Source organism: Ambystoma mexicanum, chromosome 6p (assembly GCF_040938575.1).
Source record: "Ambystoma mexicanum isolate Mex_15411 chromosome 6p, UKY_AmexF1_1, whole genome shotgun sequence".
NCBI classification, from domain to species: domain Eukaryota; kingdom Metazoa; phylum Chordata; class Amphibia; order Caudata; family Ambystomatidae; genus Ambystoma; species Ambystoma mexicanum.
This window is the reverse complement of record NC_090935.1, coordinates 705632999-705649792: the sequence shown is the minus strand read 5'-3', so window position 1 is coordinate 705649792 and position 16794 is coordinate 705632999.

Sequence of the window (16794 nt, the reverse complement as noted above, 5' to 3'; positions counted from 1 at the left end):
GGGTAGGCACTGTCCCCTGGAGAGGTGACAATGGTTGTGATTATTCGAGTTTGTGTATTTGTGTGTGTGTATGACATGCATGCATGTGCACGGGCATTTGTACTCACCTAGGAGCCATGTGTCGCCATGCTGCCCAGCTTCCAGGGCCCGGCTCAGGGCGGACATTCTGTATATGAAACTGTCATGGGTGGAGCCAGGGTAGTTTGCATAGACAGAGGTGATGATTCCCTTTGCATTGCATACCACCTGTACGTTGATGGAATGCCAGTGCTTGCTGTTTCGGTAGATGTGCTCAGTGGCCCTAGGTGGACGTAGGGCCACATGGGTGCAATCTATGGCACCGAGCATTTTGGGGAAGTGTGCCACCCTGTAAAAGTCCTGGACAATGGCCTGCCTTTCTGTGGGTGTACTGGGCATGTATATGTGCCTGCGGACTGAGGGGTGCGCTGTCATGATTGCCAAGACCTTGTGTAGGCAGTGTGACTGCGTGGCCTGTGAGACCCCCCACTTATGGCAGTAGTCCGCTGAAAAGACCCAGTGGCCAAAAAATGCAGGACATTGAGCTCCTTCTCCAAGGGGCTCAATGTTTGGGAGCAGAGGGTGGGGGATGTAAGGTCATCTTTCCACTCCCTGACCAGGTCTAGGATGATACGGGGTGGAAACCTATACCTGCCATAGACCTGGTCGTCAGGCATCCCAAAAAGGCTTGTCTGTGGTGAAAAAATGCATGCCCTGGCTATTCTCCTCCTCCTCCAGTGTCCCACGATCAGTGCTGTGACAAATGGGGCATTCACCGTAGCTGTATATACGTGTTTGTTGTTTGTGTGCACTTTTATACTGTGTTCGGGGATGCGTCCGCCTGCCTTCGTGTGGTGGACGCGTTGATGCCTGTGCGCGTCTTTTGCCGTTCGCAGGTTTCCCGTATTCGAATCCATGAATACGGGTTGTTTGCGTGCGTGTGGGCGTTCCGTGTAGTTCCCTGCAGTACTTCCCCAGTTACGCCTTCTTTTTCACGCGTTATTCCCGAATTCTGTGTGTCACGCCCACTGTTCCGCCCACTTTTGTTGTGTGCGCCGTGCTATGTGCGCTTTTGCTGTGCGCGTAGTGCACGCCATTTGATGACGTGTGTGCCCACGTGCGCCATGCACAGATTTGGCGCACAACCAGTGGGAAACAAGCGTAGCGCCTTCCTTGAATCGCTTTCTCACCCTTGCGCCACCTTGCGCCTGCTTGCACTGGGATTTCCGGCACACGTTTGTTCCATGAATCGGCCCCTTAGTGTCACATGCACCAAGGCCATGTTCTGTTTGAAATGCAGCAATGCTATGGAAGGGGGCACCTTACCCGCATTCCGCACTATATGGAATCTCATGATTAGAGAGGCCATGGTACCTAAGTATATCCTGCTCATGTAATCCTGTATCGAGATCAAAATGGCGAACCCTTCCAATCCCAGTAGAACATAAATGAAATCTTCGCAAAAGTGCATCACATTCCATGCAGCGCAAATATGCACCATCTTAATAAATACTTCTGATGCCAATAGAAATTATACTCATATACAATAGGGGCAGAAACAGATCAGCCCTTGGCAAACACAGGTTTTAGACTTGAGCCTCCAGTAATAATGGTACCTGGACCCCATCCTAAATGTTTAAGTGTCGCATGCACCATGGCCATGTTCTGTTTGAAATGCAGAAATGCTATGGAAGGGGGCACCTTGATGCTGTCGATTCACACACTACAGGGAAAGCATGGAAATGAACCTGGGTTGCAACACAGTGCAAAGTATCATTGTAGGCCCAAATAGTCTGGGGGGGATGAGTGGGGTGAGCAACAATTTTAAATAATTTGATTCTGTCACAAGTCTAGCTTTGGGTGTCTAGCGGTCGCTGAAAAGAACAGCCTACCCGGGGCAAGGATACCATCCATCCATGATTCTCGGGAATGAAGCCCAAATTCACTTTTAGATGGACACTGGGAATATATGGGATGGTATAGTACTATATTGGAATATACTGAACGTTGAATGATAGTCAACCTGGGGATATTATGAAACGTGATAGGCTCTATAGAGTATCTCTGTGTCCATTCTTTGGGACAGATCCTATGGTAGAGTAATTCAATAATGTATGCCCCAGCGAATTAATTTCGACCTCCAATGCCCTGCCCAACTCAACGGATCAGGTGTTTTAAAATCTACTGTAAACACAATCGCTAGAATTGAGCCCTATTTTTATGTCGGTTGGAAGACCTATTTGGAATTAAAGCAAATTATTTACCTTCACTTTATCATGGAGTTCTCTTTCAAGATGGGAATTATGCATGCCTTTATGCATGCCTAAATTCCGATATGAAACCCTGGCCTTGTTTGTCAGACATGCCTCCTCGCAAATGAATGTGTGAATAGTTGTATTCCATGTATAGTACAACATATCACGCAAATGCTTCGACCCCATAGGAAAAACACTTACAGGGTAATTCATGGAATTTCGCAAAAAAGTGGCGCACGCGGCTGGCGCACAATGTTCGCGTGCGAATGTCTGCGCCAGCCACGTGCGCTAAAATCGATTTCCGCGATTTTAGCCTCCAAAACCAGCCGTGGCGCAGAGTGGCGCAGCGACCCTGTAGCAGCGCCAGTTACGCCCCCAAGAACGCCCTCGCGCAAGGAAAAGCCATCAAAATTCCCAATTCAGCGCAAAGGGCTGCGCTAACCCTATACCAGTTTACAGGGCTGCCAAACAGCAAACGCCAAGCGGGGAACGTGTATTACTGGGGTGCGCGTGAAGTTTCACACGCGAAAGGGCCTGTGCGAGTGGGGTACATGTATTACTGGGGTTCGCAGGAAGTTTCACACACGATTTCAGCTGGGTACGTGTATTATGGGGTTCGCGGGAACTTTCACACGCAAAAGGACCTGTGCGAGTGGGGTACGTGTATTACGGGGTTGCGCGGGAAGTTTCACACACGATTGGCCTGGGTATGTGTATTTCGGGGGTGCGCGGGACGTTTCACATGCGATTGGGCCTGGGTATGTGTATTACAGGGGTGCGCGGGAAGTTTCACACGCGATTGGGCGTGGTACGTGTATTTCAGGAGTGCGCGGGAAGTTTCACACGCGATTGGGCTTGGTACGTGTATTTCAGGGGTGCGCGGGAAGTTTCACATGCAATTGGGCTGGGTACGTGTATTTCGGGGATGCGCGGGAAGTTTCACACGCGATTGGGCTTGGTAGTGTATTTCAGGAGTGTGTGGGAAGTTTCACACACGATAAGGCTGGGTACGTGTATTTCAGGGGTGCGCTGGAAGTTTCACACGCGATTGGCCTGGGTACGTGTATTTCAGGGGTGCGCGGAAGTTTCACACGCGATTGGAGTAGGGTACATGTATTACCGGGCTGTGCATGAAGTTTCACACGCGATTTTGCTGTCAGAGCGGGGAACGCGTATTTTGGGGGTGCGCGGGGAGTCCTACAGGTGAATTGGCAGTGTGGGTCCTCCCAGGTGTCCCCTCTACCCCCTCCACGGCCCCTGCAGGCAGCCCACACCACAGGGGACTACCCCTCACCCCTGGTCATGTCCCGCAGGCAGCCCATCCACCATGGGCATGCCCCCCAGCCAAGACACATGTCACATTGCAATATGATCACCAACTCATGTCTCCCAGCACCCCCACCCCCCAGCAGTGCAGGGCACCTGCCAGCAGGGCCCCATGCATGTCCCCCAGCACCCCCACCCTCCAGCAGTCAGGGGCACCTGCCAGCAGGCCCCCACACATGTCCCCCAGCACCCACACCTCCCAGCAGTCAGGGGAACCTGCCATTAGGCCCCCACACATGTCCCACACATGTCCCCCAGCACCCCCACCCCCCAGCAGTCATTGGCACCTGCCAGCAGGCCCCACTCATGTCCCACTCATGTCCTCTTGCACCACCACTCCCCAGCAGTGCAGGGCACCTGCCAGCAGGCCCCCACTCATGTCCCCTTGCAACCCCACCCCCAGCAGTGCAGGGCACCTGTCAGCAGGACCCCACTCATGTCCCACTCATGTCCCCTTGCACTCCTACCCCCCAGCAGTGCAGGGCACCTGCCAGCAGGCCCCCACTTATGTCCTCCAGCACCCCCACCCCCCAGCACTGAGGGACACCTGCCAGCGGGCCCCCACTCATGTCCCCTTGCACCCCCACCCCCCAGCAGTGCAGGGCACCTGCCATCAGGCCCCCACTCATGTCCCACTCATGTCCCCTTGCACCCCCACCCCACAGCAGTGCAGGGCACCTGCCAGCAGGCCCCCACTCATGTCCCCTTGCACACCCACCCCCCAGCAGTGCAGGGCACCTGCCAGCAGGCCCCCACTCATGTCCCCTTGCACCCCCACCCACCAGCAGTGCAGGGCACCTGCCAGCAGGCCCCCACTCATGTCCCCTTGCACTCCCACCCCCAGCAGTGCAGGGCACCTGCCAGCAGGCCCCCATTCATGTCTCACTCATGTCCCCTTGCACCCCCAACCCACAGCAGTGCAGGGCACCTGCCAGCAGGCCCCCACTCATGTCCCCTTGCACACCCACCCCCCAGCAGTGCAGGGCACCTGCCAGCAGGCCCCCACTCATGTCTCCTTGCACCCCACCCCCCAGCAGTGCAGGGCACCTGCCAGCAGGCCCCCACTCATGTCCCCTTGACCCCCACCCCCAGCAGTGCAGGGCACCAGCCAGCAGGCCCCCACTCATGTCCCCCTGCCCCCAGGTCATGACGATCCTCAATCATGGCCCTTATGGCCAGCCTCTCCAGCCCAAAGACCCAACCAAGTATTGCATCCACCCACATAGAAAAGGCAATTACATGATACAACCCCAATGGCAAGTATGTAAATGAACACATGTCCGTCACACACACACAATGGTTGCAAGTGAATGTGAAACCCCATATCATGACATGCATGAAACCAATGAGATAATACCACACATCGAAGTATGAAGAAAAAAATGTATTAAACACAACATGAATGGAATTAAAATCAAACAAACAACAATGGGAATAAAAAAAGAAAAGCTGCATGTCCGTAAAATAATGAAAAACAAGAAATCATAATCCAAAGGAAAGGTGTCCAAAGTCACAGTCCAACAAAGCAAATCCAAGGGAAAAACAAAAGTGAAAATCATTGCTCCATGGGGAAATCCAAAAAAAAGAGAAGAATCCAATAGTGAACTATATACAGATGAACAATCCAGGGTCCATGATCCCAACTGAAGAAATGAAACCTATCAAAAATACTACCTAATGAAAAACTATATACAGAAACGTGGCGCATTGTCCAAGCACAACCAAAATAAAGAAAAAACCAAAGGAAACCTAACACTATCTAACTATTTACAAGGGCAGCAGGCTAGTCTGACTGCTCACTTTTGGATGTCCCGGGCCAGGGCATCATCGAACTCCTGCTCAATGTCCCAGAGGCGGTCCTCTTCCATGGCCCCGAGGGTTTGCAGGGACGACGACATGTTCTCCTCCAACTCCCTGCGAATTGCCTCGAGGCACTCGGCCCTCCTCAGGGCCCTCCAAATGGAATTCTCCACCCTGACCATCGTGGGCCGTGCCTCTTCTGCCCGCTGCCGCTCCGCATCTATGGCATGGCCTAACCACTGCCAAATGGAAGACACTTCCCGTCCTGTGTCCTCCTGCCCTCTGCCCGATGCCTGCCCCTCCGATGATGAAGGCCCTGAGCCATCATGGATCCCACCTTGTTGCTTCTGCTGCTGTGCCTCTGCCCATGCCCTGGCTCTTGCTGCCTGCACATCCTCCTCCGACTGGGGTGCAGTTGTTGAGGTTGTTGAGGTGGCCACCCCTGCTGGACGTCCGACTCCCAACTGTGGCCGGGATGTGTGGGGGTTGGAACAAGGCCCAGCAAACGGAGGAATCCGGCCCTGGTGACCTGTCCCAGTAGGTCAACGTGGTCAACGAGCCATTCGAGACGACATGCAGTCACCCCATGAAAAGACTGCATTTCACCTCGCATGGCCCGTTGACGCAACGCCACACCACCCAGGACAGACTCAACCCGGTCCCGGATAGCCACGTCCGCAGGCAGAGGAAGGCCAGTTGTCGTAAGCTCATCCCCTGCCTGAAAACGGGTCTGGACGTAGGTATCCCTGCTGGTGCAGGATGATGCAGTCACAGGATCGGGGACAGGATTACACACAGGCACCTCCGCGGCGGCCTGTGCTGCCTCCTGTCCCTGCCCCTGCACTGCACCACTAGCACCAGTGGAATCCCCACCTCCAGACCCCGTCTCTGTCTGTCATGATCTCTGCTTCCAAAAGGTCAGGGTTTTCCCAACTCCCTTGGAAGCAGATCCATAACCCAGGTTCCGAGTGCCAACCAGTCCCAATTGGGACCTTTTGGACCCAGTCCTGGCACCAGTGGCACCAGGCTCATAAATATGCCCAGTCCCAGCGCTGGAAGCGCCGGGCTCATAATGCTTGGGTGGACTTACCTTCAGCAGACCATGCTGCTTACTTGCCTGCCAGTTGAGCCTCTGATCCTCTTCTGTTTGGAACTACTTTTCCTGTTGGGTGGGGCTGGAGCCACTCCCTAGATTCAGAACACTGGAACTCTTCTGGAAGGCAGGAACTCTTTTCTTACCAGGAACTCTTTTCTTACTTAGGCGTGGCTGTGGAAGGAGACACCTAAGCACTACAGGAGGCTATTTAAACCACACCCGGTGGATGAATCTTGCTTTGCGTTATTCTGCAACCTCTGCAGCAGAACGCTCATCGTGTCTTCTGCATCCGGTCCTGGGCCTAAGGAAAAAGGCTTACCATCCTGAATCCAGTCTTCAGCAACACCTATAAAGACAAGAAAGAACAGGCTAGCATTCCGGCATCTGAAAGGCAAAGGCTTACCTACTCTTCGTGCACTCCGGAGGTCTTCACACTGCATTCCGGCATCTGAAAGACAAAACAAGGTGCGTTTAAAGACATTGGGGAACTTTAATACTCACGTGCCATTACTCCTTTCCACATCTAATCCAGTGGGTATTCCGGCACCCTGCAGCCACTCCGAACTCGTACCTGCAAAATAAAAAGACAGTTAGAGCGCATAGTGAAGCAGGCAACAAGCGCTTACTTACGTGCTTCCAGGCGCTTCTATTCATCACACGGGCTCCATCTTCAACTCCCTTCAGCCCGTCATCCGCCATCGCCGGAACCCTGCAAAACAAGAGACATCATTACTAAAGACTTTAAAGACATTTGAATGACTCGAAACTTACCGTTCGTGCAGTAAACGACGGACAGCAGTCCTCTGAAGTCAAGAGGCCTGCGCTACCTATCCAGTGAAGAAACTGGTTACAGCACCCTGCCCCGAGGCAGATGGAGAGCTCGGCATTCACTTACCTAAGGTGAGAGCGTTAACCTTTGGGGGTCTACAGGAGAGGAGAAGAGGAAAGAGATAGGGACACCCCAATAACCCCAGTTCATTAACCCCATATTTTCTATCTGCAGACATCTTACTCTACACGTCAGGCATACAGTGCACAGAGGTCCAGCCCAAAGAGCCAACCGGGTGCTACACATCACCTTTGAAGATACGGTAGTCGCCCAGTCAAGACCGGCGCCTCTCGAGAATCAGGTGAGCGTTACAGAACGCAAAGCCTACCGCAAAACTCTCGCCCAGGCGCTATGGAAACCTCGGATACTGACCCCCTAGCCCGGTTACTTGGGGAACTAAGGGCAGAAGTGCATGCAGCTCGTCAGGAAACGAATGCTCTAAGAAGGGAACTAATTATTTCCAAGGAGAGAACAGACAATCTTGCTAGACAAGTGCTACAGTCACAAGCCGGACAGACCCCGTTACCCGCATCAGGGGCAAATCTTCCTTCAACATCCTCTATGAATCCAGTGCAGATCAACCTACCTGGGAATGTACCTCTGGCTCCGCCCGAACGATTTTCTGGTGACCCAAAGAGGTTTGCAGTATTTATCAATCAGTGCCGGTTGCACTTCTTATGCCGGCCAGCAGCCTTTCCAACTGATCAAGCTAAAGTAGCTTTCGTGCTTTCGTACCTTAGTGGCAATGCGGCAGACTGGTCGATCCCTCTAGTTAATCAAGATGATCCGGTCCTCCATGATTTTCAAGCTTTTCAGCTCAGTATGGAAAAACTGTTCGCAAGACATTCACAGGGGCAGGCCTTGGACAATGAGCTTCTTTCGTTGCGACAGGGTAATCAAGACCTTTTGGCTTATATTGCATCTTTCAATAGACTAATAGTGGAAACTCAATGGCCTGAGGACAAAAGGATTACGCTGTTTTATAGAGGTCTACGTGGAGAGCTCAAAGACGTTTTAGCCCAAGTAGTGAATCCCCCACAAGACTGTTCGGATTATATAGACTTGGTCGTTCAAATAGATCACAGGCTGCAGAACAGGAAGGCCGATCGTTCCAAGTTTGATGCTCGAGTATTTTCCAAACCGCCAACTCCTTCCAAAGGAGTAGACTCCGGGGAACCCATGCAAATAGGGGGTCTGAAAGGTCCTCTAACACAAAGGGAGCGGGAAAGGAGGAAACAGTTGCAATTATGCCTATATTGCGGAAACTCAGGGCACTTTCTTCGAGACTGTCCGGTGAAACCTGCCAAGAAGGCAGTAGGAGCTGCAGTTACCAAAGTTACAAACTCTGAGCAGGGAAACGACCTCGCCCGACAAGAATAGAGGTCCTCTTGCCGAGCGTGAAAACCAGTTCCGTGACCTCGCATTTCGTGATACCTATGGTCCTCATTAGCCCTGATAATCCGGATCGATTACATGCAATTGAAGCTTACGTCGACAGCGGTGCCATCAGCAATTATGTGGATCATGAAATGGTTTTGAGGATGAATCTAACTCTTTGTCCCAAGGCTGTAAAGGACGTCATTACTACGGTGGATGGTACGGAGATAGCCTCCGGGCCAGTAACGCATACCACTCAAGAGGTGACGCTAGTAAGTCAAGATGGACACCATGAGAAGATCGTGTTCGATGTGATCAAGGCCCCTCAGTTTCAGATTATTCTAGGAATACCTTGGTTAGAGAAACACAATCCTCTGATCGATTGGCGAGCAAGAACGGTCCAGTTTCCAGAATGTGTCTCTACTTGTCACCCTCCACCTGGTGTTGCACTGGCCGCAATTTCTTCAGAGACTCCCCAGTTACCTCCCGAATACCTAGAATACCAAGATGTTTTCCGGAAGGATCAGGCTAACTCTCTACCTCCTCATAGGTCTTATGACTGCCAGATAGACCTGATACCTGGATCTACTCCTCCTTGTAGTAGAATTTATGCCCTCACCGAGCCTGAGAACCTTCACCTTCGACAATACCTGGATCAATACCTGGCAAATGGGTTTATTCGTCCTTCCAAGTCCCCTGCTTCTTCAGCTTTGTTCTTCGTTCCAAAAAAGGAAGGAGACCTTAGAACTTGTATCGATTATCGCTCCCTGAACCAGATCACCGTTAAGAATAGATATCCGTTACCTTTGATCCCTGAACTCCTGGACCAAGTCAGAAAAGCATGCATATATACAAAGCTGGATCTTAGAGGAGCTTACCACTTGGTACGAGTAAAAGAGGGCGATGAATGGAAGACGGCCTTCCGCACCAAGTATGGGCTATTTGAATATCAGGTCATGCCCTTCGGACTTTGCAATGCCCCGGCCGCCTTTCAATATTTTATGAACGATGTCCTCAGAGAGCTCATAGATGTATGTGTTGTTGTTTACATTGACGACATCCTCGTTTATTCTTCATCGGAATCTGAACATCGGAAACACGTGAAAATGGTCCTCGAAAGATTGCGTCAACACAAACTTTTCGCTAAGTTGGAAAAATGTGTTTTCAACGTGACTGAAGTTGAATTCTTGGGATTCATATTATCACCTGGCGGAGTGCGTATGGATTCAAAGAAGGTCGATGCAGTTCTCAAATGGCCATCACCATCCTCCGTAAAAGGTGTGCAAAGCATGTTAGGCTTCGCTAACTTTTACCGCAGGTTTATCCCCGAATTCTCTCGAATAGTCCAGCCCATCACTGCCTTGTTAAAGAAAAAGAAACGTTTTGAATGGTCTACCGAGGCGGAACAAGCTTTCCAGGATTTGAAGACTAAATTTATCTCTGCACCAATCTTAAAACACCCTCGCCCCGAACTCCCCTACATCGTGGAAACTGATGCTTCAAGCCTTGCCATGGGGGCAGTTCTATCACAAAAGGACCCGGTAACCAATCAGTTGCATCCCGTGGCATTTTGGTCCCGCAAATTCTCGCCTCCTGAAATCAATTACACGATTACTGACAAGGAACTTCTGGCTATCAAGTCTGCCTTTAAGGCTTGGCGGCATTATCTGCTGGGGGCCCGACACACCGTTACTGTGATTACGGATCACCGAAACCTGCAATATTTGAAGACCGCAAAAGCCCAATCCTCTAGACAACTCCGTTGGGCATTATTCTTTGCCGAGTTTGACTTCATAATTACCTATCGACCTGGTACAAAGAACGGTAAAGCTGATGCCCTTTCTCGGATGGGAGTGGAAGAACACTTGGTCAACCCTAAACCTGTACCAATCATTCCCGAACAAAGAATTCTGGGTGTAATCGCCACAGAATCCATAGAGGAAGTTAAGGATAAAGCCAGGCAACTTGTAACTCCAGCAGACATACAGAATTGGCATCTGCAGGGAAAGGACTTTGCAGTAAAGGACAACTTATTGTATTTCCAAGAACGATTATACCTACCCAGCACAGATTTACAGAAAAAAGTAATCTCTTGTTATCACGACTCTTTAATGGAAGGTCATCCCGGTATAGCCAAGACCTCAGAAAAGATCAAGCGCTACTTCTGGTGGCCGTCTTGGAAAAAAGATATCAGAGACTTTATAATGTCCTGTGGAGTATGCGCCCAAAACAAGAGTCAAAAGGAAAGACCAGCAGGCCTCTTACGCCCTATTGACATCCCACCTCGCCCTTGGCATACGCTTTCTATGGACTTCATCACCGATCTACCTCCATGCTCCGGATACAATACGATTCTAGTAATCGTGGACTTATTCTCCAAGATGGCGCATTTCATTCCGCTCAAAGGCTTGCCAACAGCAGCAACTCTGGCCCGAGAATTTCTCGAAAACATCGTCCGACTGCACGGTTTTCCTTCGGTTCTAATTTCGGATCGAGGTAGTCAATTTATTTCTCATTTTTGGCGAAGTTGCTGTCGGTCGGCTCAAATTGATGTGAGACTATCGACCAGACACCACCCTCAGACCGACGGACAAACCGAGAGGACCAATCAAACTCTGGAACAGTATTTACGCTGCATGCTGCAACAAACTGAAAAAACTTGGAAAGATATCCTTTGGATAGCCGAGTATGCCTACAATAACTCTGTCCATTCGGGGACTGGGAAAACCCCGTTTTTTCTTTTGTACGGCAGTCACCCTCGAACCTCGGAGTTGGATCCCCTCCAAGATCTTGAAACACCAGCAGTAGACTACCTGCATTCTACAATCACCCAAGCCTTTAAGGAAGCTGTTTCTCACCTTCAAAGGGCTAAAGAACAATACAAGAAAGGAGCAGATCAACATCGGAAGGAAGCCCCTCACTATCAAGTAGGGGATCAAGTCTGGTTATCCACCAAATATCTATCTCTAAAAGGGCCACGCACATTCAACCCAAGATACCTTGGTCCCTATTCCATCACTACCATAGTAAACCCAGTAGCGGTCAAGTTGGACTTGCCCCCGCACATGAAGATACATCCGGTCTTCCACGTCTCTCTATTAAAACCCGTGCAACCTCAAACCCGACTAACCAAATCTCCAAAACCTATCCTAGTGGATGGAGAACTCGAGTTTGAAGTCAAAAGCATTCTGGACTCCAAGATCTCCAAATCTAAACTATTCTACCTAATTGACTGGAAAGGCTACGGCCCCCAAGAGAGATCCTGGGAACCTGCTGAATATGTCCACGCTCCTCGCCTAATCAAAAGATTTCACCGAACATTTCCTGACAAGCCAAAACCCCCGGAGAAGCCCGGTTTGGGAGGGGCCTTGAGGGGGGGTACTGTCATGATCTCTGCTTCCAAAAGGTCAGGGTTTTCCCAACTCCCTTGGAAGCAGATCCATAACCCAGGTTCCGAGTGCCAACCAGTCCCAATTAGGACCTTTTGGACCCAGTCCTGGCACCAGTGGCACCAGGCTCATAAATATGCCCAGTCCCAGCGCTGGAAGCGCCGGGCTCATAATGCTTGGGTGGACTTACCTTCAGCAGACCATGCTGCTTACTTGCCTGCCAGTTGAGCCTCTGATCCTCTTCTGTTTGGAACTACTTTTCCTGTTGGGTGGGGCTGGAGCCACTCCCTAGATTCAGAACACTGGAACTCTTCTGGAAGGCAGGAACTCTTTTCTTACCAGGAACTCTTTTCTTACTTAGGCGTGGCTGTGGAAGGAGACACCTAAGCACTACAGGAGGCTATTTAAACCACATCCGGTGGATGAATCTTGCTTTGCGTTATTCTGCAACCTCTGCAGCAGAACGCTCATCGTGTCTTCTGCATCCGGTCCTGGGCCTAAGGAAAAAGGCTTACCATCCTGAATCCAGTCTTCAGCAACACCTATAAAGGCAAGAAAGAACAGGCTAGCATTCCGGCATCTGAAAGGCAAAGGCTTACCTACTCTTCGTGCACTCCGGAGGTCTTCACACTGCATTCCGGCATCTGAAAGACAAAACAAGGTGCGTTTAAAGACATTGGGGAACTTTAATACTCACGTGCCATTACTCCTTTCCACATCTAATCCAGTGGGTATTCCGGCACCCTGCAGCCGCTCCGAACTCGTACCTGCAAAATAAAAAGACAGTTAGAGCGCATAGTGAAGCAGGCAACAAGCGCTTACTTACATGCTTCCAGGCGCTTCTATTCATCACACGGGCTCCATCTTCAACTCACTTCAGCCCGTCATCCGCCATCGCCGGAACCCTGCAAAACAAGAGACATCATTACTAAAGACTTTAAAGACATTTGAATGACTCGAAACTTACCGTTCGTGCAGTAAACGACGGACAGCAGTCCTCTGAAGTCAAGAGGCCTGCGCTACCTATCCAGTGAAGAAACTGGTTACAGCACCCTGCCCCGAGGCAGATGGAGAGCTCGGCATTCACTTACCTAAGGTGAGAGCGTTAACCTTTGGGGGTCTACAGGAGAGGAGAAGAGGAAAGAGATAGGGACACCCCGATAACCCCAGTTCATTAACCCCATATTTTCTATCTGCAGACATCTTACTCTACACGTCAGGCATACAGTGCACAGAGGTCCAGCCCAAAGAGCCAACCGGGTGCTACACATCACCTTTGAAGATACGGTAGTCGCCCAGTCAAGACCGGCGCCTCTGCGAGAATCAGGTGAGCGTTACACTGTCCCTTGCACGGCCTCCTCCTCCACCAAACCCTCCACCAACCTGGATGACTCTGTGCTATCTTCCTCCGCTGGGCCCTGTGGGGTCTCAGCTGTTCTTCTGCTGCCGAGGAGTCCAACTCCGACCTCTGCCTCTTGGACCTCCCCTCGCCAGTTCCGATCTGGGATGCTGCACCGGACTCCTCACTCCTCGACGAGATGTCAACCTGGGAGGGGAGCCGGGCCTTGCGTCTCCGGCTGGCGGTGCGATCCCTGCCGCTGTGCTCCACAGCACCCTCTCCGCCCTCTTCATCAGTCGACGCTGCAGACAGGGAGAGATAGGACACAGGCATCAGGGCACTGTACAATGGACTCATACACACATGACAGTTGTACACGAGTGTCATTGTCAAACTTCCGACATGGCATCACAATCCCCAACACACATGTCATTTCAAATCACACACATGAGCTATTCCACAGCCATATCGCAACAGCCAGCACCATCCATACACATACAACAGCATGAGCAGGCAAAGGTGAGCCAGACGTCACATGAGACACAGGGAGTGCACTAGACATGCAAACACGCCACCACACTTACATGCATGTGTACACCTCCACCAAGTGTCGCAGTGATAAGATCGGCATCCATGTCACATCTGGCAATCAGTCTTCTACATATCAGTCTCACATGCATACATGTTGCATGACATTTGCACACTTGTCAGATACACATACAAGCATAAGTACACAGTGCAGATACATGCAGCTGGAACCAACATCCATGTGTGACACCACAAACTTGACAACTGACATACACAGTCATTCAAACATGTGTGCTCACATATCTGCATTTGGCCTGCATGCTTACCCATAAATACACCATCCATGTGTCTCACACATGAAAGGACTCGCGTGTCAGCCTCACGGCCCTGTACATACACATCCATACATGGCCCTATAAAACCACATGTGCAACCTGCACACTACTGGCACACCACCACACTCACAGCTTCCAATCAGTATGCATGTACACTTACCGCTCGACTCCAGACGGGTGTGCCTCTCAAGGACCTGGACGTGGAGCGCTGGGCATACGCGTTCCAGGACCGTCATTTGGTCTTCCAACAGGTGGCCCGGGGCCCCTTAGCATCCGCTGCCTTCAAGAGGCGCCGGGCCTTGTTGAGGGTCCTGGGCCTGATGTCCTCCCAGCGCTTCTTGACATGATGGAATTCGCAGACTGCCACCCCCTCCGCGTTAATGGTAGTCAGGATGTCTGTCCAGATCCTGGTCCGTCCTTCCTTGTCGGCGCGCAACCCTCCGAAGAGGGCATCATACTGCCCCAGGACTTGCTCCACCAGGACACCAACTTCGGTGGCAGTAAAGCTGGTGGCCCTCTGCCTCTCTGGCTGGGGGCTGCCAGTGCTGCCAGATGATGTAGTGCTGGACTTGGCAACCCCAGAGGCAGGAGTGGGTGGGCAACTGGGTCCTGGGGCTGGGCTGTGGAGCAATCGAATCCCAGTCGGGAGTCTTCGGTTCCAGCAGGGGTGGTCACAGCAACAGCACCCCTGGCTGACGTGCAGGCAACAAATGGCAGGGCACGTGGGCAGCAGGCAATCAGGCAGCAGCAGAGGGCAGATGGGAGCGTGCTCGGGGCTCTAGGGGGCAGTAATTCTGCCTTCTGGGCAGGAGCGTGGTCTTCTGTGTGTGAACGCGTGGCCAGCTTGATAGGGAGTGATTTGGCACGTGAAAATCTTGCACGTCAGCGTGCAATTCGAGGAAAGGCCCTTAGTGTGTAAGCGCGTCAGCGCACGTACGCAATGTCATTGGACCAAAGGCCCTTAGCGCGTAAGCGCGTCTGTGACGTGATGCGCAAGGGTGTTTCCCTCATAGCATGTGATGACAGAGCACACGTGGAAAAGCTGCACATCCGAGTGTCAGCGCGTGTAATTGGAGGAAAGGGCGCATACACGCGTAAGTGATGTGTACGTGTGGGGTGGTTTAAAAGGTACGTGTAGGATGCCATTTCCTTGTACGTGCTTTTTGTGGAGAGCGAGTGGGTGGATTCTGTACTTCTTGTCGGTTCACACGCGATTACTTCACAGCGTTTCAAATTCGTACTCCCTGTTACCTCTGACAGCTTTCATTTTTCTACTTTTTTTGGGCCTGTTTCCTCAAACAGTGTTCACTTCTCCTTTTGTCCTGTCTCCTCAGACTGACCACAAAAGTGATGGGTGGAAGGTTTCGAATGAATCTAAACCACTGGCAATTGCTCTGGGCAACCTTCGACACCACTGTGTTTTAGCCCGTCTGCGCCATTGCAAAAGGGGACCCGCCATGTGCAATTCAGTCAGCAGCTGCCGCCACCGAAGGTAGCAGCCCAGCCCAAACTGCTAGGCCAGGTCCCCTCTGCACAGAAAACCAAGCAACCCCAGACATGTTTCGGCCTTGTTGGACCTCCTCAGTGAGGTGCAGCCTGGTTCCCTGTGGCGCAGCGAGTAAGGGACCCACGTCTGGGCATACCCTCTCTCACAAAGAGAAACAAACTGACCACAAAAGTGATGGGTGGAAGGTTTCGAATGAATCTAAACCACTGGCAATTGCTCTGGGCAACCTTCCACACCACTATTTTTTAGCCCGTCTGCGCCATTGCAAAAGGGGACCCGCCATGTGCAAATCAGTCAGCAGCTGCCGCCACCGAAGGTAGCAGCCCAGCTCGAACTGCTAGGCCAGGTCCCCTCTGCACAGAAAACCAAGCAACCCCAGACATGTTTCGGCCTTGTTGGACCTCCTCAGTGAGGTGCAGCCTGGTTCCCTGTGGCGCAGCGAGCAAGGGACCCACGTCTGGGCATACCCTCTCTCACAAGGAGAAACAAACTGACCACAAAAGTGATGGGTGGAAGGTTTTGAATGAATCTAAACCACTGGCAACTGCTCTGGACAACCTTCCACACCACCGTTTTTTAGCCCATCTGCGCCATTGCAAAAGGGGACCAGCCATGTTCAAATCAGTCAGCAGCTGCCGTCACCGAAGGTAGCAGCTCAGCCCAGACTGCTAGGCCAGGTCCCCTCTGCACAGAAAACCAAGCAACCCCAGACATGTTTCGGCCTTGTTGGACCTCCTTAGTGAGGTGCAGCCTGGTTCCCTGTGGCGCAGCGAGCAAGGGACCCACGTCTGGGCATACCCTCTCTCACAAGGAGAAACAAACTGACCACAAAAGTGATGGGTGTAAGGTTTCGAATGAATCTAAACCACTGGCAATTGCTCTGGGCAACTTTCCACATCACCATTTTTTAGCCCGTCTACGCCATTGCAAAAGGGGACCAGCCATGTGCAAATCAGTCAGCAGCTGCCGCCACCGAAGGTAGCAGCCCCGCCCGA